The sequence below is a fragment of the Staurois parvus genome, unplaced genomic scaffold (assembly GCF_062004578.1).
Source record: "Staurois parvus isolate SC_StPar_1 unplaced genomic scaffold, SC_StPar_1.0 ptg000774l, whole genome shotgun sequence".
Classification (NCBI taxonomy): Eukaryota; Metazoa; Chordata; class Amphibia; order Anura; family Ranidae; genus Staurois; species Staurois parvus.
This window is the reverse complement of record NW_028318570.1, coordinates 335,024-357,394: the sequence shown is the minus strand read 5'-3', so window position 1 is coordinate 357,394 and position 22,371 is coordinate 335,024. Positions and strand designations below refer to the sequence as shown.

At 46.2% G+C, this 22,371-nt stretch overlaps 1 protein-coding gene across 3 annotated transcripts in view; it reads left to right on the top strand.

Annotated features, from left to right (window-relative positions):
• The window catches only part of CAPN9 (calpain 9), an 834,396-nt gene that overhangs the window by 746,829 nt on the left and 65,196 nt on the right, over nucleotides 1-22,371 (top strand). The gene's annotated exons all lie outside the window — the stretch shown is intronic.

Sequence of the window (22,371 nt, the reverse complement as noted above, 5' to 3'; positions counted from 1 at the left end):
GAACCGGGAGCTTTATTGCCCTGACCCGCTGAGCAGCTTCTGGGATACCCAAGAGGCCCATGGCAGAGTGGCGGAGCGTAAGCAGCTTCAATTAAAGGCCATACAGAGGCCTATGTTAAAAAGTCCCCCCAGCAGCAGCGTGGGGAGATGACTATCAAGAGTCCAATGGCAGAGTGGTGGAGCGGAAGCAGCTTCAATTGAAGGCCATACACAGGCCTAGGTTAAAAAGTCCCCCCAGCAGCAGTGTGGGGAGACGACTATCAAGAGTCTAATGGCTGAGTGGCGATCCGGGAAGTCAGCGTTGTGATTGCAGATGCAATGCAGAAATTTTATGAGGTAATGCCGTGGGTGCGAAGAAGATCATATACCGTCGTACTTCCATCCATAAGACGGAACAACCTGCGAACAGGGAGCTTTATTGCCCTGACCCGCTGAGCAGCTTCTGGGATACCCAAGAGTTTGGCTTCTGTGGGGAATATGGTTGAAAACTGAAACTTAAAGGCATGTTGACGGAAGGGCACCAGTGTCAGTGCTCCGGAGGGAATATAGCTTCAAAGCTGACACTTAAAGGTATATCGACGGTCAGAGACCACAGGAAGTGGAGCTTGCATCTTAAATCGACTGAATGTGGCAGACGTGAAACGTCTACGGGCCGTATATGAAACGGGTTGTTCCTCTTTCTGGAATAAGTGTTGGAAATGGCCACTCTTTTTGGTGTGGCGTTTTGTCTATTTAATTCCGATAACGGACTCTACTCCTCCGTGCAATCTAGTTACGAGACCCTGGGCAGGTCTGGGTCCAATTTGTGGTAGAGACTGGTTTTGTTCAGCCATGCTTGAGCGAGTAATAACAGGTCTGTGCTGCCCTTTGGTGTCTGGCTTAATGCGCACAACACTGAACGTCCCAGCATTTGTCAACGATTTGCCGTTAAGTGATGCAAACCCGCTGAGCCACGTTCATGAGGAGCCGGTACAGGGGGCCATGAATCAGTATGGACCTGGCAGCAGTGTGAGGAGACCCGAAAGTGGCACATGGCGCAGGGTGGCGGTGGAGGCAGCAGTATTCGGAAGACATACACAGGCCTAGGTTAAAAATCGGAAGCCGTCAGCAGCGTGAGCAGACGACAGAGGCACATGGCGCAGGGTGGCGGTGGAGGCAGCAGTATTCGGAAGCCATACACAGGCCTAGGTTTAAAACTGGAACCCAGCAGCGTGAGCAGACGACAAAGACGCACATGGCAGAGGATGGATCTGGCAGCAGTATGAGAAGGCGGTACAGGGGCCCGTGGCACAGTGTGGTGATGGGGGCTACAGCAACTGGATGCCAGAAAGTGGCCGATAGGGCTATATACTGCATGGAATTATAAAGTTGTAAAGACAGCGGCCTATAAGGCTATACACACTATAACAATCATGACTTGATTGACCATTGGCCTATAAGGCTATACACAGCATGAATATCATGACTTATTCTGAGAGTGGTTTGGAAGGCTATATACAAAAAGTAATTCATGAGCTGTCCAGACAGCGGACAATAAGTACATATATACAAATCAATTCATCAGCTGTCCAGCCAGCAGCCTCAAAGGCGACACATATAGAAAGCAATTCATGAGCTGTTCAGACAGCGGCCTCTAAGGCGACAGATATACAAAGCAATTCCCGAGGTGTTCAGGGAGCGGCCTGAACGGCTAGGTTATTACTAAATATATTTTTGTGGCCAAACATCGGCCTATAAATAGATGTCTACACAGTGACAAAAAATTATGTCGCCAGACAGCGGCCCCTAAGGCGACAGATATACAAAGCAATTCCCGAGGTGTTCAGTGAGCGGCTTCAACGGCTAGGTTATTACTAAATATATCTTTCTGGCCAAACATCGGCCTATAAATAGATGTCTACACAGTGACAAAAAAGTAGGTCGCCTTACAGCGGCGTATCCTACAAATTGACATTATAAGAAATGGTTTAGACCAAAAAAAAAACTTTGATGCGATGCTATACCTTAGTAGATTGTGGAAAGTCGACAAGTCAAGCGTAACTGTGTACATTACAGAAAATCTTAACAAGACAACCAAACATGTGGCCAAACCGTGACCGATACAACAAGTTAACAATGTAAGAAACAGGAGGGGGCCAAACCGTGGCCAATAAATAAACAGTCCACCTCATTGATGAGATGGACAACACGTGTCAAATAAATATTTAAAAAAATTGCTATTCCATCGGTCTGGAACTGGTCGACTATAAATAATTAAAAAGTTTAAATTCATGTGACAGTCGTCCAGCGACGTATAAATAATTTAAAAACACCAATTCATGAGGGGCCCGACCAGCAGAGTATAAGTCATTAAAAAGGTTCAATTCATGTGACGGTCGTCCAGCGAAGTATAAATAATTTAAAAACCCCAATTCATGAGGGGCCCGACCTGCAGAGTATAAGTCATTAAAAATGTGCAAAACATGAGTCGGCCGACCAGCAGCCTCTCAATAAAATATATATACAAATGTACGGATCAGGTGGAGGTCTTCCATTTGTCCCTAATAACATGTTTGGGGCATGATTCATGGCGGATTTAGTCAGTTGTGTCAGGAACTGGTGGTTTGAAATCCAGACTAATCCACGCCTGATTCATTTTCACAAACGTGAGTCTCTCCACACTTTGGGTGGACAGTCGTGTCCTCCGCGGAGTTACAATAGCTCCTGCCGCACTAAACATGCGCTCCGATGCCACGCTACTGGCCGGGCATGACAGCCTTTCAAGGGCAAATTCAGCTAGTTGGGGCCAAAGGTCAAGTTTCGTTGCCCAGTAGTCAAGGGGATTGTCTACCTCGGTTGGCAGGGTGCTGTCCAAGTAGGCCCAAGCCTGTTGTTTGAGCTCCTGCTCCAGGTCCACCTGAAGCTGCTGCGGCTGGTTAGTAGTTTCCTCACTGCGCTGGTGAAGAAAGCTACTCATCATCGACTGCAGACTGAGGCAGCCGCTGCTGGTGGAGCTGCCACTGCTCCTACCACCCCACCCCTTCCCTGCTGCCATGGCAGCGGAACGCGAGCGCACAGGGCCCACAGTGTCTGAGGATGGACGTTGGCGCAGAAAGGCAGAGACCAACTGACTACATAGGTGGTTTTTATAGTACTTTATTTTGGCCTCCCTCTCAGCAGGTGTGAAAAAGGCCACCATATTTGAACGGTAGCGAGGGTCCAACAAGGTGGACAGCCAAAAGTCATCCCTCTGTCTGATGGTTATTATTCGGCTGTCGCTACGCAAGCAACCGAGCATGCTATGGGCCATTTGTGCCAAGGAATGCGAGGGACTCCCTGCCTCCATCTCCACAGCATACTGCCACGGTGCGTCTGGGTCCTCTGTCTCCTCCTCCTCCTCTACCAGATGCTCCTGCTCCTCCACTCCTGTCCGCTGAGTGGAAAAACCACCCATTTCACTCAATAATTCCTGAGCACCAATGTCCTCCTCTACCTCCTCCTCTTCTTCCTGTCCTGCCCCCACAGGGGTCATGTGGCGTTGAGATCTGTGCGCCACGTCTACCGCACCCTGACCAGCCATTGTTAACAGCATTTGTTCCAGGACGTGCAACAGAGGAATGACGTCGTTCATCCCATAGTCCTGCCGACTCACGAATAGTGTGGCCTCCTCAAAGGGCCTGAGCAAGCGGCAGGTGTCACGCATGAGCTGCCAATGGCTGACATCTAAGTTACACAGGGGAGTACCTTTATCCGCTTGTAACATCAGGTAATCGGTGATGGCCTTTCGCTGTTCGTAAGGGCGGTCTAACATATGTAGGGTTGAATTCCACCTTGTTGCAACGTCGCAGATCAGGCGATGCTGTGGAATTCCGTTCTGCCGCTGCAGCTCAAGGAGGGTGTGCTTTGCGGTGTAGGAATGGCTGAAATGCATACAAAGTTTACGTGACATTTTAAGGATGTCTTGCAGTGGGATGGTGGATTTTAGGAACCGCTTGACAACCAGATTGAACACGTGAGCCATGCATGGCGCATGGCACAACCTTCCTTGACGCAGAGCAGACACCATGTTATTTCCGTTGTCGGTCAACATGGTTCCGATTTTCAGTTTGCGCGGAGACAGCCATCTGTCGATTTCTCTGTTCATTACACTCAGAAGTTCCTCCCCTGTGTGACTACGTTCGCCAAGGCATACCAGGTGCAGCACAGCGTGACACCGTTGCGCCCTGCACATGTGATATGCTGGTCGGGTAATGGGACTTGGCACGGGGGTGGCGGCTGAGGACACGGCGGAAGAAGAGGTGGTAGAGGCGGACATCTTTGCTGGACCAAGGACGTGCAAACGTGGAGGCAAAAGCGGCGTGACCTGTCCAAGTTGCTGGTGCGGCTGTGCCGGCACCACGTTCACCCAGTGGGCCGTAAATGACATGTACTGTCCCTGACCGTAGTTACAGCTCCACACGTCGGCGCTGCCGAGCACTTTGGCAGAGACCGACATGCTCAAAGACTGGCCCACCATCTCTTCTACATGTGAATGCAGGGCTGGCACTGCCTTTTTGGCGAAGAAATGCCGGCTTGGCACTCTCCACCGCGGCTCGGCACAAGCCATCATTTCTCGGAAAGGTGCTGAGTCCACCACTTGGAAAGGGAGGGACTGCAGCACCAGCAACTTGGACAGGAGGACGTTCAGCTTCTGCACCGTCGGGTGCGTGCTCGCAAACTGTTGTCTCTTGGAAACGGATTCCAAGAAAGACTGCTGACGGAATCCGTGAAGAGGAGTAGCAGGAGAAGGAGCATCTGAACGAGCGGAAGATGCCAACGAGCGACAACTCCCCTCAGCAGAGGTGTTGGAGCCTTGACTGGCTGATAGAGGGCGATTGACGTCGGGTGACGGAGCAAGTAACGGAGCGGGTGATGGAGCGGGGGCTGGGGCAGGCAGAACCGCCGTATCTTTATCACGGTTTTCCCAGGCCACCGAATGGCGACGCTGCATATGCTGACGCAACGCTGTAGTCCCAACATTGGCCCCCTGGCCACGCTTGACTTTCTGGCCACATAGTCGACATACGGCTACGTTTACTTCCTCGGGCGGCTTGACAAAAAATTGCCACACCGCCGAGTAGGAAACTTTGCCCCCGCTACTCCTCACTGGCTGACTGCTACTTCCTCCGTGCACACCGGCACCACTACTGGCCGTGGTGGTAGGCTGCAGTGGAGCTGGTGCTCTACTCCGTGGCCGTTTGGCTCCACTGACACTGCTGCGACCCTGCTGCCTCCTGGGCAACCCACCGACTGTTTTGCTCGCTGGCAAGCTGGCACCCTCTTCTCCTGATGATGCGGAAGCAATAGCCTGATGACGACGAGGCTGCCAAGTGCAATCAGCCTCATCATCATCAATTAGGGTCTCCGCGTCACTACTAGCCCCCTCGGCTGCGTGAGGGTCAGGAGACACCTGTCTCTAGACCGGCTACCGAGCCACTCTCCTCGCCAGTACTTCTTCGCCTGGCTGCTGAAGAGGCGGATGTCTCCCCCCGTTCCTGACCGCCCTCTGTTAGCTCTTCCTCACTGTACAGTGGGGCTGAGCCCACAGCATGCGATACTTCGCTTGGTGAGGGAACACCAAAGGACAGGGGCAGGTCGAGGACACGTGATTTCAGTGGGCTTGCTCCCGGGCCATGCCAACTAACGGTTGTGTCTGACGTACCCACCGACCGTTGGCTGTAGGTGTCAGAGGTGACCTGGGAAGAGGAAGACGACCGAGTCAACCAATCGATGACGGCAGGGTTGTCGGTGGAGACACGACCGCTGGATGAAACCGGGAGCACTGGCCTCTGGCTGCGACTAGTGCTGCCTCGACCCCTTCCTCTGCTACCACGTCTGCTCGCTCCTGAAACATTGCCTCCTCTGCCACTCCTCTGCGTGTTGTCTGACATACTCTTTAATTCAATAAGCATCCCAAAAATAAAACCGGATTTAACTCTTTGAACGTACAATAGTGGTTGTGAAGCAGAAAGTCAGTTTATTTAGCACAATCGGACAATTGCAGCTTGCCGTTGGCTGTAAACTGTACGTTTATGTCACTGGAATGCACTAATCACCCAAAAAATATTACCGCCACCCGGCGTGTATATGGATTTAACTCTTTGAACGTACAATAGTGGTTGTGAAGCAGAAAGTCAGTTTATTGTACACAATCGGTCAATTGCAGCTTGCCGTTGGCTGGAAACTGTACGTTTAGGTCACTGGAATGCACTAATCACCCAATAAATATTACCGCCAGCCGGCGTGTAAATGGATTTAACTCTTTGAACGTACAATAGTGGTTGTGAAGCAGAAAGTCAGTTTATTGTACACAATCGGTCAATTGCAGCTTGCCGTTGGCTGTAAACTGTACGTTTATGTCACTGGAATGCACTAATCACCCAAAAAATATTACCGCCAGCCGGCGTGTATATGGATTTAACTCTTTGAACGTACAATAGTGGTTGTGAAGCAGAAAGTCAGTTTATTTAGCACAATCGGTCAATTGCAGCTTGCCGTTGGCTGGAAATTGTACGTTTAGGTCACTGGAATGCACTAATCACCCAAAAAATATTACCGCCACCCGGCGTGTAAATGGTTTTAACTCTTTGAACGTACAATAGTGGTTGTGAAGCAGAAAGTCAGTTTATTGTACACAATCGGTCAATTGCAGCTTGCCGTTGGCTGTAAACTGTACATTTATGTCACTGGAATGCACTAATCACCCAAAAAATATTACCGCCACCCGGCGTGTAAATGGATTTAACTCTTTGAACGTACAATAGTGGTTGTGAAGCAGAAAGTCAGTTTATTGTACACAATCGGTCAATTGCAGCTTGCCGTTGGCTGTAAACTGTACGTTTATGTCACTGGAATGCACTAATCACCCAAAAAATATTACCGCCAGCCGGCGTGTAAATGGATTTAACTCTTTGAACGTACAATAGTGGTTGTGAAGCAGAAAGTCAGTTTATTTAGCACAATCGGTCAATTGCAGCTTGCCGTTGGCTGTAAACTGTAAGTTTATGTCACTGGAATGCTTCACATTGCCTGCACAGAGAGACTGCAAATTGTAATCATTGTTAAGCAGCCTCTCTCTTTTGGGGCAATCATATGAAGCAGACTCTCAGAGACTGCTCCACATGATTGCCCCGAGAAAGACTGAGCCAGAGAGCCCGCCCCTTCCCTATGTCCAGCAAACAAACCAAGGAGATTGCAAGAAAATGAGGAGGAGAGACTGTGCTTTCACTGTCACCACACACAGCACTATATGTGGAGTCTGGACCTTCTCTGGTGAGTGAGCACCACACCATTGGGCAAGCCAGGCAAGCAGAGTAGCATAGATTTACAGTCCTTCCACTCTGCAACTGACCAACTTTACGATAGCATCCATCCCCTGTCCTGCCCTGACCTGGCCACTACTGTCTACAACAACTCGCTTTCAGCCGCTCTAGACTCGCTTGCACCCCCAACAACACGAAGCATTAGGCCCCAACCGCTACAACCCTGGCAGACACTAGAAACCTCAAACGACATAGTCGTGCGCTGGAGCGACTATGGCGTAAAAGCAAATCCCAACAAGCGTTCACCCGCTATAAATCTGCCTTCTTAATGTACACTTCCTCCCTTCACGCTGCCAAACAAGCCTACTTTATTACCCTCATTAATACCTTCTCCTCCAGTCCTCGCCGGCTCTTCTCCACTTTTAACTCTCTACTTTCTCCGCCTCCACCCAGTACCTCACTTACCACCCAAGAGATTGCTAACCACTTCAAAAACAAGATTGACACAATTTGTAGGGACTTCGCCACTGCTCAGACACCCACCCCACTCAGCACTCCTCACACAATAACCCCCTCAACACTTTGCTCCCTTGACCTCACTACCACCGAAGAGGTAACAAAGATTTTCTCCGAAGCCCGCCTCACCACCTGCCCCCTGGACCCTCTCCCCTCACAACTCCTGCGGTCCCCCAACTGTTCCATCCTATGCTCCCTCACTCACATCTTCAATCATTCCCTCTCCACCGGTACCTTCCCCTCCCCTCTAAAGCACGCGCACTACACTCCCATACTTAAGAAACCCTCCCTGGACCCCACTGACCTGAACAACTTAAGACCCATCTCCCTACTGCGATTTACCTCTAAACTTCTAGAACGCTTAGTCTACAATCGCCTGAGCTCCCATCTCACCAACAACAACCTTCTCCACCCTTTACAGTCCGGCTTCTGCCCCCTACACTCCACTGAAACTGCCCTACTCAAGCTCACCAATGACCTACTTACCGCCAAAACCAATGGCCACTATACTATACTCCTACTACTTGACCTCTCTGTGGCTTTTGACACAGATGACCACCTCAAAAAACTGCTCCTCCTCCTGTGGACTATATGCACTGTGCTAGTACATAGGAAGAGGTTATGTAAAAGAGTTGGGATGTAGCCGGGTTATTGATGTTGATAGGGATGTTGAAGTCTCCAAGAATGATAGTGGGTAGCTCAGAGGAGAGAAAGAAGGGTAGCCAGGTGGCGAAATCGTCAAGAAAGTGGGACACGGGTCCAGGAGGCCAATAGATCACTGCAATCCTAAGAGAGATTGGGGAGAATAGCTGGATGCAGTGGGTCTTGAAGGAAGAGAAGGATAGAGAGGGAGGGTTAGGGAGGACGTGGAAGGTGCTCATTGGTGACAGGAGCAAACCAACCCCACCACCTTTCCGACCATTGGGTCTGGGTGAGTGGGTCCAGATGAGACCTCCATAGGAGAGTGCTCGGGGGAGGCAGAGTCTGTTGCTTGGACCCAGGTTTCAGTGATCACTAGGAGGTTAAGGGAGCGGGAGACAAAGAGGTCATGGATGGAGGTGAGCTTGTTGCAGACCAAGTGGGCGTTCCAGAGTGCGCATGAGAATGGGAGAGTGGTTTTGGGGAGCAGGGGGACAGATATAAGATTGAGGGGGTTGCAGCAGTTCACGAAAGAGAGAGGATGTCTTGTGTGTGGGCGAGGGAGAGATATCCCCAGAGGTTAGGAGAAGAAGGGTGAGAAAGGTGGCATTGGAGTGGGATGTATATGAACATGTATGTCTTCCAGTTCTGGTGTTTGGGTCAGCAGGAGAGTGGAGTATCAGGAAGAGGTGATGAGAGCAGTAGTAGGGAGATGGAAGCAGTGAAGGTGAGATGTACAGTTGTTTGGGTGGAGCAGTGGGACAGAGAAAAGAGATTTTGGGGACGCAGGAGAGGAATATGAAAAGGAGCCGTAGAGGAGGCATTTCCAAAGGTAAACAGAGTGGGAGTTGGGTGTGGAGAAGAGTTTTAATAGTAGTCTTCTATCCTGATTTCTATATTCCCTATAAAAAACAATGATATCTGTACACTGAGTGGCACTCAGTGTACAGATATCTGTGTTATATATAAGGAATAGCACTCAGTGTACAGATATCAGTGTTAAATAACACACTGATGTTTGTACACTGACTGATATATATAACAGTGATGTCTGTACACTGTGTGCTATTCCCTATATAAAACACTGATATCTGTAAACTGAGTGGCACTCAGTGTGCAGATGTCAATGTTACATATAGGGAAAGGCAGTCAGTGTACAGATGTCAGTGTTACGTATAGGGAAATGCACTGTGTACAGATATCGGTGTTATATTTAGAAAATAACACTAAGTGTACAGATATCCATGTTATAACACTGATATCGGTACAGTTAAGTGTTATTCCCTATATATAACACTTGCCATCTGTACACTGAGTGCCACTCAGTGTACAGATATCAGTGTTTTATATAGGGAATAGCACGCAGTGTACAGATATCAGTGTTATATATAGGGAATAGCAGTCAGTGTACAGATATAAAAAAAAACGAGTAACTCTGGAGCACAGGAGTAAAGTTGTGTAAGGGTAAAAAGGATAAAATTATAAATTTTGTAAAGTAAGAAGTAAAAGATGATAATGGCAATATTGGCATACAAGTACTAAAACAGGATATGTAAATGCATAGTGTAGCAAGCGTACACACAGAGATGGACGCGGTCCAATTATTTTGCTCCAACCCTCCATTTTGTTAAGAATTCTCCATGTCTCCCTCATTTTTCCTCCCTTCCTCTCTGTTCATACACATTGACATATGGCCTGTTTGTTAGGAGTGTCACAGGCCAGTGCACAGCCCAGAGCTATAAAACACCTCTCTGAGCGAGGTGCCTGGTTGTCTGAGGGAGCTGTGCCATATAGCACCTCGTAAAAGCTAAGGCACACCCTCCCAAGAATCCAAGGCATTCCAGAGAAACAGGAAACCAGATAACACTTTTAAAATCCATTTGTCCCCTATCTCTCATCTCTTGGAATATGAGAGACTTACATAAAAACCAGGCATATCTTCAGATTGGCCACGAGGAGACAAAAAATTTGGTAGGTCACACTCCCTGACTGGAATACATAGTAAAGCAAAAAATTACATCTCTGGAACCCTTCAAATATGTATTTCATATTTCATATCTACCCGCTCCTCAGAGGCATCTGCATAATAATCTACCCATGGATGGAGTGTCACTTGTGCACAGGGAAAGTTATGAGCCAAAATATGAACTATAAGAGATTTTGGCTCTAGTTTAGGTCTAAGCCCAGACCTTCCCGCCCTAAACGGGGTATTGGTCCTTGACGTCAGAGACACCCCCTGTCGGGGAACTACAAAATGGGTTGTCAGGCCTAAGAAAGTTAAGTTGAAGAATTTCCCGTTTACCATCAGAAACAGCTTGGGAGACAGCCCTTTCGCTCTGAAACTTGATCTGCTTAACCAGGACTTTGGAAATTACTTTAACCTCCTTTCTGTTACTTCTTTGCTGTGCTGTTGTTCTCTGTATATTTATATATATATTGGTTACACCTTTTTTCTGTAAATATTTTTTATTGCACCCGTTTGACCTTTTAGTAATAAATCTTTCCTTCTGAAAGTGTTGAACTGTTTCTATAGCTCTTTATTGCAATTTACGAATTCCTGCCTCTAAAAGAGCGCTACTGTGGTTGTTTAACCCTCTGTATAACCGGCCTGCGGTGACCGTGGTATACAGACGATTATCTCAACCATTATAGTGTTATAGCTGATATTGCCGAGTTTCCTCTTTCTCTGTAAAAAAAAGGAGGTGGTGGCAGTGTGAAGGGTTAATTGCATAATTAACCTGACCCAGTAACAATCGCTCAGGCTGCCGGTACATAGATTGTGGTCCAATTAGCTGGAAAATCGTTGTGCAGGGTGCAGCTGGGCATGGCATTGTTACACATGTGACATCTTGGTTTTAGATTGGCTAGTCCTTCGGTCACGAGTTTGGTGAGAAGGGCTGGGGTCTGACGCCACGTTCGTCACACATAGGTGTACAATAAGTCCTTATAAGAGTCTCTCAGGCAATTTTGCCTGGAATCTTTTTAGCGAAAAAAGACGGCAGCCATCATCGGATCAAGCCGGCTCTGTATGCAGGGACAGAAGAAAAGAGACAGGAGGCGCCCGTCTGAGTGTAGTAATAACACTGTATTTAATAGCAAAGGATTAAAAACACTCACAAAGGAAGTAATAAAACAAGCTCATATGTGTATATGAGAGATGACCATTCCTCAAAACGTCCTGCATGCGCCACCGGTGGTTGGTGCAATAGCAGCTGAGCTAATGGAGATGGTGAGAGACACTGTAGTGGTCAATCCTTCAGAATGGTGGTGTACAGATATCAGTGTATATATACAGTGGCTTGAAAAAGTCTTCCTCACGTTTGAAATGTCCCCTAAGTTGCCATGTTACAATGTATTTTATTCAGATTTGATGTGATAGACCAGTGGTGGGCAACCTTTTTTTTCAACTGAGCCAAATCTCGCCAAAACCGCGATTGAAATTTATTTTGAGAGCCACATTTTTAAAACTGAAAATACATCCCCCATATAGTAATTCATCCCCCATAGTAATTCATCCCCCATAGTAATTCATCCTCCATATAGTAATTCATCCCTCATAGTAATTCATCCCCCCTATAGTAATTCATTCCCCATATTGTGTCAATTCACTTACCTTTGCTCCGCGCGTTCCTCTCGCCGTGTTCCCGCGCCGTTCCGGTCTTCAGGGCGGACTGTGAGAGGAGAGGAGTTCGTCACGCTGCCCCGCCTACATCCTGGCTACATCCTGACAGCCAATGTTTGCCACGCTCCGCGGGCCGTAGTTTGCCCATTGCTGGGCTAGCTGCAGAGTCCTGACTTTTGGGGCGGCCGCCCGAGAGGAGGGAGGGGAGCGGGTGCCCGGCACACAGAAGAGCCGCATTAAAATGTGTAAAGAGCCGCATGTGGCTTGCGAGCCGCGGCTTGCCGACCACTGTGATAGACCAACACAAAGTGCCACATAATTGTGAAGTGCAGGGAAAATGAAAAATGTTTTTCAACATTTGTGACCAATAAATCTGTGAAAAGTGTGGCAGCATTTGTATTCAGCCCCCTGGGGTCAATACTTTGCAGGACCCCCTATAGCTGCAATTTCAGCTTCAAGCCTTTTTGGGGATGTCTCTACCAGCTTTGCACATCTAGAGTGTGACATTTTTGCCCATTCTTCTTTGCAGAATAGCTCAAGCTCTGTCAGATTGAATAGAGAGCATCTGTGAACAGCAATTTTCAGGTCTTGCCACAGATTCTCCATTGCATTTAGGTCTGGACTGTGACTGGGCCATTCTAACACTCATGTGCTTTGATCTAAATCAGTGGTCTCCAAACTTTCTAAACAAAGGGCCAGTTTACTGTCCTTCAGGTTTTTGGGGACAGCACTGTGGTCATTGGGATCAGAAATTGTCCTGGCATCAGTGGGAGTAAACCATGCATCTTTGGTATAAGGGGGAGGAATAGCACCCCACCATTGGCGTCACTGGGAAGAATAGTGCCCTATCATTCATGTCAGTGGAAAGAATAATGCCCTACCATTGGTGTCAGTGGAAGGAATAATGCCCTATGTCAGTGGGAAGATTAGTGCCTCATTGTTGGTGTCAGTAGGAAGAATAGTGCCCTATCGTTGGTGTCAGTGGAAGGAATAGTAGTCCATCATTGATGTCAGTGGGAGGAATAGCGTCCCATAGTTGGTGTCAGTGGGGGGGATAGTGTCCTCTCATTGGTAACAGTGGGAGGAATATTGCCCTACCATTGGCGTCAGTGGGAGAAATAGTGCCCTATCATTGGTGTCAGTGGGAAAAATAGAGCCCTATCATTGGTGTCAGTGGGAGGCATAGTGCTCTATTGTTGGTGTCAATGAAAGGAATGGTGCTCCATGATTGGTGTTAATGGGAGGAATTGAGCCCCATCAATTGTTTCAGTAGGAGGAATAGTGCCCCATCATTGGTGCCAGTGGGATGATTAGTGCCCCATGGTTGGTGTCAGTGGGAGGAATAGTGCCCCATCATTGGTGCCAGTGGGATGATTAGTGCCCCATGGTTGGTGTCAGTGGGAGGAATAGTGTCCTATCATTGGTGTCAGTGGGAGGAATAGTGTCCCATTGTTGGTGTCAATGGGATGAATACTGCCCTATCATTAGTGTCAGTGGGAGGAATAGTGCCCTATCATTAGTGTCAGGGGGAGGAATAGTGCCTTATTGTTGGTGTCAGTGGGAGGAATAGTGCTCCATCATTGGAAACTGTGGAAGGAATAGTGCCCTATTGTTGGTGTCAGTGGAAGGAATAGTGCTCCATCATTGGTGTCAGTGGGAGGAATAGTGTCCCATGGTTGGTGTTAGTGGGGGGAATATTGCCCAATCATTGGTGTCAGTGGGAGGAATATTGCCCTGTCATTGGTGTCAGTGGGAAGATTAGTGCCCAATGGATGGTGTCAGTGGGAGGAATAGTGCCCTATCATTGGTGTCAGTGGGAGGAATAGTGTCCCATGGTTGGTGTCAATGGGAGGAATAGTGCCCTATCATTAGTGTCAGTGGGAGGAATAGTGCCCTATCATTAGTGTCAGTGGGAAGATTAGTGCCCTATCATCAGTGTCAGTGGGAGGAATAGTGCCTTATTGTTGGTGTCAGTGGGAGGAATAGTGCTCCATCATTGGAATCTGTGGAAGGAATAGTGCCCTATCATTGGTGTCAGTGGAAGGAATAGTGCTCCATCATTGGTGTCAGTGGGAGGAATAGTGTCCCATGGTTGGTGTCAATGGGAGGAATTGAGCCCCATCATTGGTGTCAGTGGGAAGAATAGTGCCCTATCATTGATGTCAGTGGGAGGAAGTGCCTTATCGTTGGTGTCAGTGAGAGGAATAGTGCCCGGTTGTTGATGTCAATATCAGCAATTATACCCAATTGTTGATATCAGTGGGAGGTGCTCCAGGGGCCAATAAAAGCAAGCAAAGGGCAACATCTGACCCCCAGGCCACAGTTTGGAGACCACTGATCTAAACCATTTTATTTTAGCTCTGGCTGTATGTTTCAGGTTGTTGTCCTGCTGGAAGGTGAACCTCTGCCCCAGTCTTTAGTTATTTGCAGGTTTTCTTCTAAGATTGCCCTGTTTTTGGCTCTATCCATCTTCCCGTCAACTCTGACCAGCTTCTCTGTTCCTGTTGAAAAAAAGTATCCCCACAACATGATGCTGCCATCACCATGTTTCACAGTGGGGATGGTGTGTTCAAGGTGATGTGCAGTGTTAGTTTTTGACACATTTGCATTTAGGCCAAAAAGTTAAATTTTGGTCTTATCTGATCAGAGCACCTTCTTCCACAGGTTTGCTGTGTCCCCCACATTGCTTCTTGCAAACTGCAAATGGGACTTCTTATGGCTTTCTTTCAACAAAGGCTTTCTTCTTGCCACTCTTTCATAAAGGCCAGATTTGTGCCTGACTAATAATTTTCCTGTGGACAGATTCTCCCACCAGAGCTGTGGATCTCTGCAGCTCCTCCAGAGTTACCATGGGTCTCTTAGCTGCTTCTCTGATTATTACTCTCCTTGCCCGACCTGTTAGTTTAGGTGGACTCCCATGTCTTGGTAGGTTTGCAGTTGTGCCATACTCTTTCCATTTTCAGATGATGATGGTGGTGATTAGCAACTTAAAGGGGCTTTGATAGTGTGGTGGACAATCTGTTGTTAACAGACACTGGCTGTAAGGGACACTAAACATGATATATATCTGTACTAAGACTGTCAGCCAAAGGTGTAGTTAACATTACATATGAGGTAAAGTCTACAGGCTTGGAAAAATTCATATGTAAATGGATAGAAAACTGGCTAAATGATCGCATTCAGAGAGTGGTTAATGATTCATACTCTGAGTGGTCTAGGGTTGCCAGTGGTGTACTCCAATGTTTAGTGTTATTAGTGGTGTACCCCAAGGTTCAGTGTTGGGACCCTTACTTTTTAATATATTTATAAACAATATAGGGTCTGGGATTATAAATACCATTTCAGTTTTTTGCAGATGACACCAAACTGTGCAGTGAAATAACATCCTTACAGGATGTATCCATTTACAAGCCAACCTCAATGCACTGTTTAATTGGGCAACTATGGCAAATGTGGTTTAATGTTGATAAATGTAAGTTTATGCACTTGGAGGCTAGGAATAAGCATGCATCATACATACTAGGGAGAGTACAACTGGGGGAATCAATGGTAGAGAAGGATCTGGGAGTTCTGGTAGATCACAAGCTTAATAATGACATGCAATGCCAAGCTGCAGTTTCTAAAGAGAGCAAATTTTTTTTTCAGTTTTGTAGCTCTGGACTATATATATTCCATTACCATTTCTCCACAATTCTTTATGTGAGTTTCTAAGCTTCTGTGTTGTTTCTTGTACACTCCAGCGTCTTATATTTCCTGTTGCTGGCTTATTATGTTTTCAGCATCAGCGCAGAACCACCTTTTCAGAGATAAGTGAAAACCAACTGAGCTTCCAACATGATTGTCCGTTTAACTACTTGCCAAACGCAGATAGCCGAATGACGGCTACACTGCGGCCGGCCAGTCCTGGGAGGGCTTCATATGACGTCCTCCCAGAACACGTTCTCCTGCGCGCCCCCGGGGGCGCGCACCCGCCGATCTCCGTGATCGCTGTGTCCTATGGACACAGCTGATCACATGATGTGATAAAAGGCCAATCACAGCGGCCTTTTACCACGTGATCAGCCGTGTCCAATGACACGCTGATCACCGAGAAATGCAATTTCCGGCTCTCGGCTGCACTTTCCTCACGCTGTCAGAGCGGCTGTCTATCAGTGTCTATCAGTGCCACCTATCAGTGCCGCCTATCTGTGCCACCTCATTAGTGCTGCCTATCAGTGCCGCCTATCCGTGCCACCTCATTAGTGCTGCCTATCAGTGCCGCCTATCAGTGCTGCCTATCAGTGCCCATCAGTGCTGCCTATCAGTGAAGGAGAAAAATTACCTGTTTGAAAAATTTTATAATAGAAACAGAAACTTTTTTTTTTTGAATTTTTTGCATTTTTTTGTTTATAGCTCAAAAAGTAAAGCGCCCAGCGGCGATTAAATACAACCAAAAGAAAGCTCTATTTGTGAGAAAAAAATTATAACAATTTCATATGGGTACAATCTTGCATGACTGCGCAATTGTCAATCAAAGTGCGACCGACAGCGCTGAAAGCTGAAAATTGGCCTGGTAAAGAAGGGGGTATAAGTGCCCGGTAGGCAAGTGGTTAAAGCATGGTGTAGTTCAATTTTTTTTTATCGCAACTGTCCATGAAAAGGGATACTTGTTCCTTATTTTATCATCAGGTGTAAAAAAGAAATTGATAATGTCTGTAACTTATAAAAATAAAAGTGGTGCTATGAAAAGAAAACTAAATAGGCAAAGAAGACAAAATGAGGCATCTACTAGCAAAATTGATTAATTCTTTGGTAAAAAAAAAAACAGATGATGTTCCTCAAGAAGATGCTTCTGTTGAGATCAGTGATGAAACACTGGAATCAGTGACTGAAGCGGATGTTGTAGATCTTGAACTAGAGTCAAATATTGAAACTGATCTACTGTCTGGAGAAAATACACTGCCTACCAAAATGCCATCTGGAGTGGAGAAATCACCATTAAAAGAAGATTACTTTCTCTTTTCTCAAGACTTGCATAAAGCAGGAATTACCAGGGAAATGTTGTGGGACTTCCATCCTAACCAGCCTACAGACAACATACCATTTAATGGTAATATTGTTTATTACCAAAAAGGCATACAAGGGTCCAGCGTTCAAAGAAAATGGGTCACTCTTAATGAGAAAAAAAAACAGTGTACATTTTTCCATCTGCTTATATTATGGCCAGGAAAAGTATAAGCAGACTCAATTAATACAAGGTTGCAATGACTGAAAACACATCACAACAAGATTAATGGAACATGAAAACTCTCAATGCCATAAACTTGCAAATGATGCCTATTTCGTTAACATGAGAGGCAAATCCATTAAGCAGAAACTGTTAAGTAGTCAGATGTCTCTAAGAAATCACCAAGTGCTCCAACGTTGTGCTGTTGTAAGCCACATCAGTATTGTTTTTTTCATTGGTGTCCAAGCATTGCCGTTCAGAAGCAGTCATTAGAATCTGTGGCGGGTGTGTTTGATGAGGACCATATAAAAAAAAAATCGAGGTAATTTTCTGGAGACTGAAACTGCTTCCTGACTACAGTCCAGTCTTAAAGAAGCACCTAACTAATGTTGTAGAGAAAGCAAAGAGCTAAGATCCAGAGAAAAAGGGAAGAGGAAAGTTTGTAACTTTCCTAAGTAAATCTACTATAACAAAGTTATTTGTGATTATTGGTGACATGATAAAGGAGGAACTAGTAAAAGAAGTAGAGAATTCTGGACTGTTTTCAATTAATTGGACTCCACATGTGCCAACTCACGATCAGTGTGCTATTGTTCGTTATACTGCTGGTGATAGAGTTAAGGAAAGATTATTACGTCTTGTTACTGTTGAAGATTCCAGCAGTAAAAATGTACATACATTACTCACTGAATCATTGTCTGCTTTAGGACTTAATCTAAAAAATTGCATAGGTGATTATTTTGACAAAGCAGCTAATATGAGTGGAACTTACTCAGGCTTGCAAGCATTAATGAAGGAAGTTCACCCTACACACATGTAGTCAACTTGGTTATTGGTGATGCAAGTACTGTGTGTGTTCCAGCAATCAGTCTATTTGGGCTCCTTAGCAACCTATCAACATTTTTTACAGATTCATACAAAAGGATGAGACTCTGGGAAGACCAGATAAAAAGAAAGACTGGCAGTTCTAAATTTAAAAAGCTGGAACATATTGGCAGAACAAAGTGATCAAGTAGAGCTAAAGCACTTCAAAAGTTATTTGGTAGCTTTGGCGATCATTCCAAAGAGCTATGCTCTGATCTTGAAACTAGTAAGTGAATCTCCTGATTTTCGAACCTCAGTTCGCCATGAAGCTCTGAAATTAATTGAGAATCTCAGTGCATTTGAAACTATCCTGGTAGCTTTTACCTTTGTTCGGATTTTTGACATTACTACCCCTGTATCAGATTATTTGCAATCAACAGGCCTTGATTTTATTCAGGCATAGAGATTGGTGGATGATACTGTAAAGCGTAGAGTAAAATATGCAGAAACTTTGCTGGAGTTTTGCAATCAGCAACTGAATTTATTGATTTTATAAATGAGACGTTGGTAAGTGAAAACATTTGTTTGAATAAGAGCTTTTTTGAACTAAGATCCACAAGAACTGCAGAAGGTACTGATAACAAGAAACATTTTAAAATTTCTTGTTACGTTATCCTTGACACTATTATAGAGAGTGTGAAGTCAAGATTTTCCACTCATGGAGACCTTTATAAGCAAATTTCTTGCTTCGATCAAATAGGTTTGAAGAAATACTGGCTTCTTCAGCCAAAATTCAGTCGAATGTTATATCAGAAGCAATACCAAAAATAGACCCAGTTGCTTTACGTGAGGAACTAATCTCTTTTGCCTCCAGCTACAAAAATATCTTTAAAGGCCTGTTGAATGACAGTGATGATGAAGAGAGTGAAGAACTGGATTCAGATTTGGAACAGCAACACACCAGCTCTAGTGCTGAGCCATTCACTTCTATAACTGCTGTAAAGAAGGACTCCTGTAAGAACTGTGTGTCCTGTGCTTTCAAACTAATCTATCAATACTGATTGTGTTCAGTGGCCTTTGAGAATCTCTTCTTGGAATATAAATAAATAATTACACTGAGCACTACACAGTGTACATGTGAAAGATGCTTTTCCAAGTTAAAAATCTTAAAGTCAAGAATAAGATCATCACTGTCCAAACAAAACCTGGAGGCATTGATGCTCATTGCAGTAGAAAAGCAAATTGCACTAAACATAAAGACTGACAAACATAAAATCATTGACAGATTTGCCAACACATCATCTGAACTTAGCGCTTTACTGCTTTTGTAACATGCTGGTCAGAGTTTCTAATTTTTTATATATTTTTTTATTAAAATGTTCAGCTAAGAAGACATTTGTTGCAAATTTTATATTGCCCAGGGGCCCCATGAGTTGTCAGTCTGCCCCTGGTTACATGAGAGGTGTGACAGGGCTCTTAACACTGCCTGAGCACAGCAGCGTTAAGGTCCCCTGACCCTCAAAACTGGGGTAATGCATTAGGTCAGTATTTCTCAACCTTTTTACCTTCAAAGGAACCCCTGGAAAAAAGTCGTTCACATCTACAGCTCAAGGAACATTGGTACGATCAGCGAGCTGTTGACAATAACAGTTATTTTTAGAAATAGCATTGGATAAAAGAATAAATATTAAAACGTACCCATTTAATTTGATACTAGTGCTTTCTTTTTCTGCAGAGATCCTCCATTCTGGGTCCAACTTGGAATAAACAGTGTGTAGGGGGGCAGCAGGGCAGGGTACACGGGCTCAGGAGGGCACACTACATGAGGGGGAAGCAGGGCACATTACATGGAAGCAGGGCATATTACACAAGAGAAGGGCACATTATGTGAAGGCAGGGCACATTATGTGGGAACAGGGCACATTACATGAGGGCAAGGCACATTATGTGGGAAGAGGGCACATTAAATGGAGGCAGGGCACATACATGGGGTAGAGCACAGGGCAGATTACATGGGACAGGGCAAAGGGTGTATTACATGGGACAGGGCACAATATCACATGGGACAGGGTAAAGGACACATTACATGGGACAGAGCACAGGGAACAACATTACATGGGACCGGGCACATTACATGGAAAAGGGCACAGAGAACATTACTTGGGACAGGGCACAGGGCACATTACGGGGGACAGGGCACATAGCATGGTACAAGGCACATTACATGGGACAGAGCACAGGGCACATAGCATGGGACAGAGCACAGGGCACATAGCATGGGACAGGGCACATTACATGGGACAGAACACAGGGCACATCACATGGGACATGGCACATTACATTGGACAGGGCACATTGCATAGGATAGGGCACATTACATGGGACCAGGCACAGGGAACATTACTTGGGACAGAGCACAGGACACATTACATGAGACAGGGCAAAGGGCACATTACATGGGACAGGGCACATTACATGGGACAGGGTAAAAAGGGCACATTACATGGGACAGAACACAGGGCACAACATCACATGGGACATGGCACATTACATTGGACAGGGCACATTACATAGGATAGGGCACAGGGAACATTACTCGGGACAGAGCACAGGGTACATTACATGAGACAGGGCAAAGGGCAAATTACATGGGACAAGGCACATTACATGGGACAGAGCACAGAACACAACATTACATGGGACAAGTCACATTATATGGGACAGGGCACATTACTTGGGACAGAGCCCAGGGTACATTACATAAGAGAGAGCACATTACATAGGGCAGAGCACAGAGCCTATTACATGGGGCAGAGCATATTACATGGGACAGTTCTCATTACATGGGGAAGAGCACAGGGCACATTGCATGGGACAGAGCACAGGGCACATTGCATGGGACAGAGCACAGGGCACATTGCATGGGACAGAGCACATAGCATGGGACAGGGCACAGGGCACATTGCATGGGACAAGGCACATTACATGGGACAGGGCAAAGAGCACATTACATGGGACAGGACACATTACATGGAACAGAATACATTACATGGAACAGGGCACTTTACATGGAACAGGGCACTTTACATGGGACAGAGCAGAGGGCACATTACATGGGACAGGGTACAGTACACGGGAAAGGGCACTTTACATGGGACAGAGCACATTACATAGGACAGGGCACAGAGCACATTACATGAGACAGGGCACATTACATTGCACAGGGCCTATTACATGGCACAGGGCACAGGGCACAGAGCACAGAGCACATTACATGGTACATGGCACATTACATGGAACAGAGCACATTACATGAGACAGAACGGAGAGCCCATTACATGGGACAAGGCACAGAGTGCATTACATGGTACAGGGCACATTACATGGAACAGAGCAGATTACATGGGACAGGGCACTTTACTTGGGACAGGGTCCATTACATGGGACAGAGCTCATTGATAGACTGTGGGGCACAGTGTAGGGGACACAGCTGGGCACACTACTGTACCGGCTCCCTTCTTTTTCTTCCCGGCTTTAGAGCTGGCTTTCAACAGTCATCCAGTGTTGCACTGTTCCTTGCCAGCCCCTGCTCTTATCCTGTCCATCCCAGATGATGTCACAAGTACCTGCTAGGGAAAGGAAGGGAGGAGGGGCTGGTGGAGAACAGCACGCTACAGCCAATAGGTTTTTCTTTTACAAAAGGTATATACATTATATATTTTTATATCTGTTTTTCAGACCTTTCTCTGTAAACCCTAAAGATGGTTGTGCGTGAAAATCCCTGCAGATCAGCAGTTTTTGAAATACTTAGACCAGCCCATCTGGCATCAGCAACCATGCCACATTCAGAGTCACTTAAATCCTCTTTCTTCCCCAATCTGATGCTCGGTTTGAACTTCATTGAGTTGCTGCCTTGTGATTGGTTTATTAGTAATTTGTGTTACCAAGCAATTGAACAGGTGTACCTAATAATGTGGTCAGTGAGTATATACCTATAAACCTGTTCATCTATATAATAATATAAGTGAATGGAGAGTCAATGGAATAGTGTCCCACTGCAAGATATAATGTTAACTCTTGATCTTGAAAATGTGGGATTTTGCATCACTTTCTTTCTTGGCGGCAATGGTAGAATAGAAAATACAATGGTGACCAGGGGCGGACTGACCATTCAGGTACTCGGGCACTGCCCGAGGGCCTGGGGTCAGTAGGGGGTCCCATGAGGTGTCCCTGGTACCTTTCATAGGCTTTTTTGGGTGTGGTTTGAGTGTGTGCGAGGACACAGCGGCCCCATGATCCCCTAT